This window comes from Pipra filicauda, unplaced genomic scaffold (genome assembly GCF_003945595.2).
Source record: "Pipra filicauda isolate LSUMZ 115617 unplaced genomic scaffold, ASM394559v2 scaffold348_size1222971_pilon, whole genome shotgun sequence".
In the NCBI taxonomy this organism is placed as follows: Eukaryota; Metazoa; Chordata; class Aves; order Passeriformes; family Pipridae; genus Pipra; species Pipra filicauda.
In genome coordinates, this window is record NW_024104474.1 from 850954 (window position 1) to 861693 (window position 10740).

At 38.2% G+C, this 10740-nt stretch overlaps 1 long non-coding RNA gene across 6 annotated transcripts in view; it reads left to right on the forward strand.

The window, feature by feature from the left end:
- The window catches only part of LOC113995174, a 62691-nt gene extending 52570 nt beyond the window's left edge, over window positions 1-10121 (forward strand). For 5 of the 6 annotated variants that reach the window (XR_005564681.1, XR_005564682.1, XR_003543287.2 and 2 more), the window contains 5 exons: window positions 207-240; window positions 1572-1673; window positions 3427-3828; window positions 4516-6371; window positions 9870-10121. This is a non-coding gene — a long non-coding RNA (uncharacterized LOC113995174). The remainder of the gene's footprint in view (window positions 1-206; window positions 241-1571; window positions 1674-3426; window positions 3829-4515; window positions 6372-9869) is intronic. The other variant, XR_005564683.1, reaches the window with a different exon arrangement.
- Window positions 10122-10740: the final 619 nt, after the last annotated feature.

Consider the following 10740-nt stretch of genomic DNA (forward strand, 5'->3'; position numbering starts at 1 on the left):
CGCAGCAGTTTCTGCTTCCATCAGATTTTTAAACCTGTTTGGGCATGGGAGAGCACAGAAAGGGGAGCATTTCAAGACTGCAAATGTTCTTGGGGCTTCTAACATGCCATTTTTCAGCTATGAAAGAAGTCTTCTGTAATACAGAAATGAAGAGGTTTATCCAGCAGAAAATAAGTGTTGTCACTTTATTTTTTTTTTTTTGGCAGGAGGTGGTGGTGGTTCATCATTTGGACACATCAGGTACTTTCTTTGTGACTATCGTATAATATAAAATGACAACGTTTCAAACGGCGACAAAATGACAAAGCACTGATCTGTGGTGGAAATCCAGCATAGTCAGAGAGGTTCAGCCAGGCAAAATTGTCTCAAAATGGAGTTAGAAGTGCACTTTGCTTTCACTTTATTTCCTTACTGTGCTTTACTCTTGCTGATTCACTCCAGGGGAACCAAGAGCAGTGAACACTCTTGAAATGTCTCCAGTTTGTGGGGTGTTGTGTTCATGGCACTCTCCCATCCAACATTTTGAGGACTTGTTTATCCAACGTTGTTCATCACTCTGAAAACAGAGCTGAAATCAAACCTAGTGCATTTTCTGTGGCTGGAATACTTATATCTGTCCACACAGTAAGGAAAAAACTCCATGGTTAAAACTCCCGGGACTGATTTAAATTGTCACGGTGGCTTTTGGGATTCTCAAGTAGAAAATAGAGCTTGCATTTGGGAGATACATGCTCTGCTGAACTGTCCCAGCCTGAGAAATTCCTGGAAGGGCACAGTAGTTGCCTTGTGCCAGAAACACAGTATAAGCTGGTCAGCAAGGATAACTGATGGTAGAAAACTGCCCAATATGCTGTGATGGCAACCAGGGTGAAATCTGTAATCCCATACAAATTTTCCCCTGAGAGACTGAGTGGGAATGAAGACAGATTGTATGGTCAGAAAAAAGAAAAGAAAAAATAAAAAGGGATCTATTTTCTGCAGGAATATAGTGTATTTTATAAATACAGTGATTAAATAAAGTCTAGCTGAAACGCAAGGACTGAAGTTAAATGAGATTCTTGAAGTGTACAAGCACATAGCAGACAAGTGCTAGTGAATGATATTACTTACTGTATCAGAAACTGGAGATATTTCTAAATGTGACACAACTGTTTAAGCTGAAATTAATAGACAGGTATTATGTGACACTTTATTTTTCTGAAGTAATTTTCACTGCTGTTCCCATGAGAGCCTGGGAAATTGGGATTGACTTACAGTGGGAATGATGCCTGCGATTATCTTGTACCCCGTCTTGCCAGTGGGTTCCCTTTAGGAGGGTTTCCTGCCCTCCTTTCCACCCCACATTCCTGTTGGGTTGCAGGGGAAGCACATGTGGTGGGGAGCTGGAGGAAGGTGTTCAAACAACCCCACAGACTCCAGCTCAGCCAAGGGAATTCTGTAAGTGCCCCCTGTGTTTGTTAATCAGTGTTTTAATCACTAATACCCAGGTCTAGGGGGATGCCACCATCTCTAGTCATTTAGGAAATGCAAATTCTCTGTCTGACTGGATGGCCTATACCTTTTCCTTATAGGTTTGAACTATTCAGTGGCCATCACCAACTGTAAAATGCCATAAATGGAACAATATCTTGAGAGGAGCTGCACAGAACCCTTCAGATGAACCAACTGGCACTGTAAGTGTGACTGTCCTGGTGTCAGTTTTAGAAAACAGTGCTAACTCCTGTGGATGGGGCTTTCCTTGGTGAGCAAAGTACATGGTGTTAAGAAGAAAAGTTTCTCTGTTGTTCCAAAGTTGCTCTGTGGCTGTGTTCAGTTTGAACTTCTGTGGTGGTTTGAAACCCTCAGAAATCCAATTTCCAAGTTTAAGCCCCCCTCCCACAATTTGCCCCAGTGTGAGAGGGTTTTCAGACAAAACACAACTACTCAGCATTGGGGGAAGGGGAAAATACTTACAAAGGTTTATTTACATACATATATATATATATAGATAACAACTTAGTTATCTCTTCTACGATGAAATAATATATTTACATTAGATTAAATGTCTCTTTTTCTTCAATAAGAGTTCAAGAAAAAAAGAGAAAAGTCCTTCTGTCATTCCTCAGGTCACAGTTCCTTCATTTCATTTTCTGTGGTATTAGTTAGTGTCTTTCATTTTTTAAGGCAGCAGATTTAAGCATTGCAGTCAGGATTTTCTGTTCTTACTTTGTGGAAATTCCAATTCCCGAGCCTTTGGGGAATTTCCTTGGAGACCTTCACTCCTCCTGGATTGGAAGATCTAGGACAGCTCTCAGTTCAGTCTTTGCCCCAAGTGTCTTATCAGAGCTCCTCTGCTCTGTCTCAACTTCTGTTACTATTTTTGTGATTTACTGATATTTCTAAACACACATAAACCGTCAGCCCCCCAAATCTGTGGCTCACACACACCACTTTGAAACAAAACATTAACCCCCCCAAACCATCTGTGCTGCAGGAGACTCTGATTTTCCAAGTCCTCAAAGACTGTTTCAAAAGTCAGGCTGGTGTGACTGGTTAGCAAAGCACTCTGGACATTTAAACTCTGATTTCTTACTTCTCCTTCCCAGCCTATGGTTTAGTCTTCTGTGGAGATGTGCTGAACAGAGCAGCTGGCCTATAATTGGGGGAGATTGCTGCAGACACTTATCTCTGTGGGTGTTACTCACTCCTGTTCTTGGTGTTATTGCAGTTTAAATGGTTATCATTTTCATCTATAGTGTCTTTCTAAGACAAAAATAAGCATGTGCCACTTATCTTTTCAGTGTCATTGAATCATTTCAGTGTTGACTGATCTTTTTTTTACTTCTTCTTTTTTTCCTGCTGATCCTTGGTCATAGCACAGCAGAAGTTCTACATTGTTATCACTCATGTGCTATTTAGCAGAAGCAATCAAGATCTAAATGAGCTTAAAAATTTCTCCTCTGGTTACCGTGATTGGAGTGACAAAATCTTTTATCCTAACAATCAAAAAAAAAAAAAAAGAAAATCCAAGTAATTTTATAACTGTGCTCCCAAATTCTACAGCTTATTCAGATCTTGTTGCACTGGCTGCTTTTCATTGGGACTCTGAATACCCCTGAGCAGGTGCCCCTCTTGTTGAGACAGTCATTTCTTACCTTGTACAAATTGGGAAGCCAAACTGGGGTGATCAGAGTTCAAGTGAGTGTTGGAAGAGGGCTTGTACTAAGTAACACATTGGGAATTGAGAAATCTGATTTCAGGCATGATCCTGAGCAAATATTTCTAGTGTGACCTATTTCTATTGTGACTTAATCCGTTGATCAGTCTGGGTGTGATCTGTATCCTGTCAAGGTTAATAAAGGTGTTTCTTTTGATTTTGGTGAACTTCAGCATCCTCATCGACTAAATGTGGCCATGGCTTTCTTGTTTCTCCTCCTTCTAAAACAGGCAATGCCTAATGTGCATTCAGGCATCCAGGAAAAATAAAACACATGGCTCTGGCAGCCCACAAGTGATGCTACTAATGATGGAAGAGAACAACCTTTCCAAGGTCAAGTTACCAAGCATCTGAACTCTGGAAAGCATTTGTCATGGCCTGGGAATTGATCTGAAACCTGAGCCATCTTGGAGAATAAATCACCACAGAAAGCATGCATTAGAATATTCCCTATGGAGCTGATTTCCTGGAAGCAGACCTAGGTGCAGTATTGGTAATGGGACTAGCAGGCTGGAAGGAGGCTTGTGCCTGAAAAAACAGCACCAGAAAGATCAATGAAAACATCAGTGCTTACAGAGGGAGGGACCAAAGATCCTTCTTTCAGCTCAGTGGAAAGCTGGAGTGCTCTTCAGGTGAGTGATTATAAATGGTAAGCACGTGGACCACATTTTGAAAATTTTAGTACTAGTACTTGACATTGCATAGCTTCTAATAAACAAAAATATCAGCTCCATGAAGACTTTAAAACAGAGCAAAGAGGATGAGTAAGTCCTGAGGTTTGCTCCCATCTTAAGGGCTCCTTGTATTGCAAATTCATAAAGCCAAGCATATTTGATGGTGCTATATCATAAACCCCTTGTCTCTTGGGAAGCTGTGTGTAGTAGTTGTACAAGTATTGGATTTATTCTAGAAATTCTCTGGGTTCATAATTTTTAATTGCTTTCATTACTTGTAGCTCAAGGCAAAGGGTGCAAAGAAGCAATCAGTAATTTGTCGTCCAGCCCCACGATGTCGTGCAGCCAAGCCAATGTCCTACATAAACTGAAAGAAAGCAAAGCCCAATGATGAAAGCTCTGCCTGGTATTAGCTGGTGAAAACAAAAAAGCTCCTAATAAAAAATAGTTGAGAGCTAGCACAGGTCTTCTCCCCTGAGCAGAATCTAAGGACACAACCTTAATCCCTGTGGGGTCTGCTCTGGGCCTATTCAACCATTTTTGGCTTTCATGGTTCGTGCTAATGTGGGCTGGAACAGCTGTAATGGATGTAAGGGGCAGGAAAAAACCCTCTTGCTGTAATGTTCAATTTTAAATTATTTTCAGGTAAAAGAAGGCTGAATGTAGCACACAATACAAATCCAAAGGAAAGAGGAGGCTTGGAAGAGAAGGGGGCTGAGACTGAAAGCAACACAGCATGAGAGGAATGTGAAGTGCTGTTTTATAAACCGAGCATTCCTCCTGCTCCCTCAGTTGATCTGCAATACTCTGTAAATAAATACATTGCCTGGATATTTTTTTTCCATTTTTCCTTTTGCCATTTGTATACTTAACTTTATAAGTTATGTCTTTCATTCCATGTCAACAAAGAGCCCTTGTGAGAGCAGTCAAGTCCTTTGCCCAGCACACTCTCCATGCCAAGGTAGGTCCAAATCCACAGCAGTTGTCAGGAGTGGGTGCTCACTGTCTGGCCAATAACCAGAGCAATGGGACAGCTCCTAGCAATGCATTATTAACAGCACCAGAAAGAGCAGTGAAAACATCAGTGCTTACAGAGGGAGGGACCAAAGCTCCTTCTTTCAGCTCAGTGGAAAGCTGGAGTGCTCTTCAGGTGAGTGATTATAAATGGTAAGCACGTGGAGCTCATTTTGAAAGTTTTAGTGCTAGTACTTGACATCGCATAGCTTGTCATAAACAAGAGATGATCTCTAAGTTTTATTACGCCAGGGCAGCTTTAAAATCTTCAAATCATACACAGCTTTATCCCACTTTCTCCCTTTTTCAGTAGCTGTTATGGCTCAGCCATTCTTCTTTTCCTTGCTCTTGCCTGCTCAGACAAGCAAAGATCTTGTCTGATCTTTGGATGAAGCATCAAACAGGCCAAAATGCACCGGGCTTTGAAACAAGAGGAGCACTGAAAGAGGAAGATTCCAGCCAGGCCTTTGTCTGTTGGCTGATTGGTCTGGTTTTCGAGTTGACATTTGCAAGCATAAAAGCATCAGGGAAAGTAGCAATGGCATTTTGAGGACTGTGCTGCAAAAAGGGCCAACTAGAATCTCTCCTGTTTCCACCTGTTCTTCCCCTCTGCCTTCTTCTCAGTTCCAGCCTCTGTCATCGCTGCAGCAATCACTGCAGGAAGGTGGATTATTGCTTTAGTGCTGTTGGAGTACATAATGTTGCAGTTCATTGGGATTTTTAAGTTCCTTTTTTTTTCTTACTTATTTTGAGAATGCTTTGGCTTTTCTTCGAGGAGAGAACTTGTCCTTTTAGGTACCATATCCTAATGTGCTAAACTCCTACAGAATAATCAGAAAAATCCCAATTTAACTTAGACTTGGGACTCTTTTAATCCACTGTTTGGTAAGATTTCTTAGCTTACCATGGCACACCAGAGCATCACAAAGAAAAGGGACACTTCTAAACCATAACATATATGCACACACATATATAAATGAAATTGTAAAGTCACTGAGAATTTCTACTGAGATAGTAGGGGAGAAATGTTATTTTTATACTAAGATTATGTTTTGCAGTGAATTTCTGGCTATTCTGAGGTGATAATCAGTGCTGAGTAGGTTTCTTTGCCATAAAAAGATCCAGTCTAAAGAGACTCTTGAGTGGCAGCCTAGATATGAGAAATGTTATTTGAATTACATACAGTTTATATTCCTGCCCATTTTTATAGTATTTTCCAGAGGCTCTTCTTTAGTTTTAGGCCTTCTCCATGAAAGCACATGCAATAAAACTGTTGCTGCTGCCAGCTTGTATGCCTGAAAGGTCAACTTTTTTTTTTTTGTTCTAACTTTATCAGTTTCTTTAATAAAAGATATTAACTCTCTTCACAGCCTTGTCTCACAGAGAGGAGAAAAATATCCCCTGCTCCAAAGAAAATATCACTTCTATTTAATGATTAAAACAAATCAGGGGGAGAGAAGATATAAGACAGCTACAGGAAAATTCTGGTGAGTAGTAAGCTGTAAAAGCTTAGGTTGTGTGGCTGTTCTGAGAGAGGTTTTCATAGTCGAATGGAGCAAAATGGATCAGAACATGGTACAAAAATTGCCACAGTAAGGTGGCTTTCCAGTATCTCAGGAGCAGGTGATGGAGCAAGAGGAGATGTTGACTTGGAGTGCAAGGGGAGAGTGGACTGGGGTGCTTTTCCTTTCCCTTTCCCCTTTCCTTTCCCCTTTCCTTTCCCTTCTTCTTTTCCTTTTTCCAGCATTTCCCAGAACTTTCCAGAAACTCCCAGAACTTTCCTTTTCTGAAATTTTATTTCCTTTTGGAAAATACCAGAACTTTCCAGAACATTCCAGAACTTTCTGGAACTTTCTAGAACTTTCCAGAAATTTCCTTTTTTAATTTTGTTTCCAGAAGTTTCCAGAAATTTCCTTGTCTGAACTTTGATTTCCTTTTGGAAAACTCCAGAACTTTCCAGAACATTCCAGAACTTCACGGAACTTTCCAGAAAATTCCAGAAATTTCCTTGTCTGAACTTTTATTTCCTTTTTGCAAAAACTCCAGAACTTTCCAGAACATTCCAGAACTTTCTGGAACCTTCTAGAACTGTCCAGAAATTTCCTTTTCTAAATTTTACCCAGAACTTTCCAGAAATTTCCAGAATTTTCCAGAATTTTCAAGAAATTTCCTTGTCTGAACTTTTATTTCTTTTGGGAAAATTCCAGAACTTTCCAGAACATTCCAGAACATTCCGGAACTTTCTGGAAATTTCCAGATATTTCCATAATTTTCCTTGTCTGAAATTTTATTTTTTCCAGAACTTTCCGGAAATTTCCAGAAATTTCCTTGTCTGAACTTTGATTTCCTTTTGGAAAATTCCAGAACTTTCCAGAACATTCCAGAACTTTCCAGAACTTTCCAGAGATTTCAATTTCTAAAATTTTATTTCCTTTCCAGAAAATTCCAGAACTTTCTGGAAATTTCCAGAACTTTCCAGAAAATTCCAGAACTTTCCTTATCTGAACTTTGATTTCCTTTTGGAAAGTTCCAGAACTTTCCAGAACTTTCCAGAACTTTCCAGAAATTTCCTTGTCTGAACTTTTATTTACTTTTGGAAAGTTCCAGAACTTTCCAGAAAATTCCAGAACTTTCCAGAAAATTCCAGAACTTTCCAGTAATTTCCTTGTCTGAACTTTGATTTCCTTTTGGAAAGTTTCAGAACTTTCCAGAAATTTCCTTGTCTGAACTTTGATTTCCTTTTGGAAAATTCCAGAACTTTCCAGAACATTCCAGAACTTTCCAGATATTTCCTTGTCTGAAATTTTATTTCCTTTTTGAAAATTCCAGAACTTTCCAGAAATTTCCTTGTCTGAACTTTTATTTCCTTTTGGAAAATTCCAGAACTTTCCAGAACATTCCAGAACTTTCCAGATATTTCCTTGTCTGAAATTTTATTTCCTTTTGGAAAACTCCAGAACTTTCCTTGTCTGAACTTTTATTTCCTTTTGGAAAATTCCAGAACTTTCCAGAACATTCCAGAACTTTCCAGATATTTCCTTGTCTGAAATTTTATTTCCTTTTTGAAAATTCCAGAACTTTCCTTGTCTGAACTTTTATTTCCTTTTGAAAAGTTCCAGAACTTTTCAGAACTTTTCTGAAATTTTATCTACTTTCTGAAAATTCCAGAACTTTCTAGAAAATTCCAGAACTTTCCAGAAATTTCCTTGTCTGAACTTTTTTTTCCTTTTGGAAAAGTCCAGAACTTTCCAGAACGTTCCAGAATGTCCAGAACTTTCTAGAACTTTCCAGAACTTTCATTTTCTAAAATTTTATTCTTTCAAGAACTTTCCAGAAATTTCCAGATATTTCTGGAAATTTCCGGAAATTTCCTTGTCTGAACTTTTATTTCTATTTGGAAAATTCCAGAACTTTCCAGAACTTTTCAGAAATTTCAATTTCTAATATTTTATTTTTTTTCCAGAACTTTCCAGAAAATTCGAGAACTTTCCAGGAAATTTCTAGAACTTTCCAGAAATTTCCTTGTCTGAACTTTTATTTCTATTTGGAAAGCTCCAGAACATTCCAGAACTTTCTGGAAATTTCTAGAACTTTCCGGAAATTTCCAGAACTTTCCAGAAATTTCCTTGTCTGAACTTTTATTTTCTTTTTGGAAAATTCCAGAACTTTCCAGGAAATTCCAGAACTTTCCAGAAATTTCCAGAAAATTTCAGAAATTTCCAGAAATTTCCTTATCTGACCTTTTATTTCCTTTTGGAAAATTCCAGAACATTCCAGAACTTTCCCAAAAATTTCCTTTTCTAAAATTTTATTTTTTCCAGAACATTCCAGAACTTTCCAGAACTTTCCCGAAAATTTCGTTTTCCAAAATTTTATTATTCCAGAACTTTCCAGAAAATTCCAGAAGTTTCTGGAAATTTCCAGAAATTTCCAGAACTTTAAAGAAATTTCTTTGTCTGAAATTTTATTTCTTTTTGGAAAATTCCAGAACATTCCAGAACTTTCTGGAAATTTCCAGAAATTTTCAGAAATTTCCTCGTCTGAGCTTTGATTTTCTTTTGGAAAATTCCAGAACTTTCCAGACAATTCCAGAATTTTCCAGAATTTTCCAGAAATTTCCAGAAATTTCCAGAATTTTCCTTTTCTGAAATTTTATTTACTTTCTGAAAATTCCAGAACTTTCCAGAAAATTCCAGAACTTTCTGGAAATTTCCAGAAATTTCCTTTTCTGAAATGTTTTCTTTCTGAAAATTCCAGGACTTTCCAGAACTTTCCAGAAATTTTCTTTTTCTGAAATTTTATTTCCTTTCTGAAAATGCCAGAACTTTCTAGAAATTCCTAGAACTTTCCAGAAATTTCCAGAAATTTTTCTGAAATTTCATTTCCTTTCCTTTACTGAAATTTCCTTTCCTGAAATTTCCTTTTTCCTTTCCTTTTTAATTTCCTTTCCTGAAATTTCCTGAAATTTTCATTCCTGAAATTTCATTTCCTTTCCTGAAATTTCCTTTTTCATTTCCTTTTTCATTTCCTTTTTCTTCTTTTTTCCTTGAAATTTCCTTTCCTGAAGTTTCCTTTTTTTTTTTTCCTTTTTTATTTCTTTTCCTGAAATTTCCTTTCCTTTCCTGAAATGAAATTTCAGGAAATGAAATTTCAGGAAATGAAAAGAAATGAAATTTCTGGAAATTTCAGTAAAAGGAAATTTCATAAGGCCTCAAATATGAAACATGTAAGAACGCCAGAAAAAAAGTAAAGATAATATCAACACTCATAACAATAATAACAATTGCACTTCTATAACAATAATAAAGTAATTATAAGATTGCAACACCGATAATAATATCAATATTAATAAAAATGATTATGATAAGATAATATTAAGATGGTATTTAATACCATCATACTTAATAAGTCTACCGCCAGATCTATGGTATTTAGAGGAAATAGAGGAGTTATTACTATTTTCAAAAGTGTTTTTTTTTTTTCAGGTTCAGCATTTAAATTACACCCATTTCCACGTGTGAATAATGACCCAACTATGACTGTAGAATGAAGAAGAGACAAGTCTGTGCAGCGTTCAGAGTTCACCATCACACTGTGCTCTGCACGGTCACTGACTGATTATTCTAAGATGTTGTGCCAGTTTAAAGGCAAACCAGCTGGGGAAGTGAACCGAACTCAAAGGAGAGATTTTAAGTCAGAATAACAATTTAATAAAATAATACAAGAAATGCGATTCTACGGACAAACAGTTGGTTTTAGCCCACAAAACCCAAATGTATAACCCAGCACCCTGGGGCACGAACAGAGTGGTGTTGGTTGGGCCCCCTGAGTCCAAAGTAAAGGGAGAGGGGAAAAAAACCTGTTGGTGAGAGTGCTGGTGCAGTCTGGTCAAGAGTGGTGGTCTGCAGTCTTCCTCTGGATCCCACAAGTGATTAAAAAAGTCCCAAGACTCCAAGATTATATATTCTCCAGTTCAGGCAGGAATGTCCAGTACCTCCCTCAGGGCGGGGAGTTCCACACTGGGTGTGAGCACAGGAGCATCCTCCTATCTCACAGGCCTCTGAACACCCAGTTTATAGCCTGAGGAGTCAGGCTTTATGGGCAGATGGTGTAAATGGTTCATTGATAACGGTTTCTGGGAAATGGCATGGAAGGCTATGGAATACACAGTTTTGGGTTACACCCATCCAGTGATGAACTGGTCCCAGCTGTTCTAACTAGGACAGATGTTTGTAGAAAAATAAGTCCAAAGTTCAACTTTGGTGGCTGATCAGCCTCTGCACCACTTAAGCACATCGTTTCATTTCTAAATGGTGCTGGTTACAACAACTCATGGGCAACTAGAGTCTTCTCCTG